Below are 517 nucleotides of genomic sequence, written 5' to 3' on the forward strand. Positions count from 1 at the left end.
TTAGTTATTATTCAATACAGGACGGTGATCAAGTTCTTGTGAGGTGGTGATATCGAATAAATTATATTTATAGACACTGTATTTTTTACGCTGTTAAAGTCCGCTCTATAATACTTTGTTATTAAATTTTTTTTAATTGCATTGCATGTTCTTAATGAGACCTTGCTGAGACTGTGAAACCTGATGACACAAGCTTAAGTCAACGAGATAATACTTGCCGTTATTGGACGAAAGAATGTCTTATATTTTACATTCCTTATAATACAGTTGCGATCGAAAGTACAAATTACATATAGGCCTTTGTACATACAAGCAGCATATGAAATATATTTTCTGTAAATGTCGCACGGATGACTCTGCCTAAGTAAAACGGATTGCTCGGCCTAGTGCCAATGTCGTACTATCAATTTTGCTGAGCCTTTTGTTCGATCTTGGCAGCCTCTTCTTTCTCAAGTTGTTCTCTCGTCAATAATGACAAGCCAAGCTGGTTCTCGTGCGTGAATGGCTGTGCCATTTG

The sequence above is a fragment of the Wasmannia auropunctata genome, unplaced genomic scaffold (genome assembly GCF_000956235.1).
Source record: "Wasmannia auropunctata unplaced genomic scaffold, wasmannia.A_1.0 LD336083.1, whole genome shotgun sequence".
NCBI lineage: Eukaryota > Metazoa > Arthropoda > Insecta > Hymenoptera > Formicidae > Wasmannia > Wasmannia auropunctata.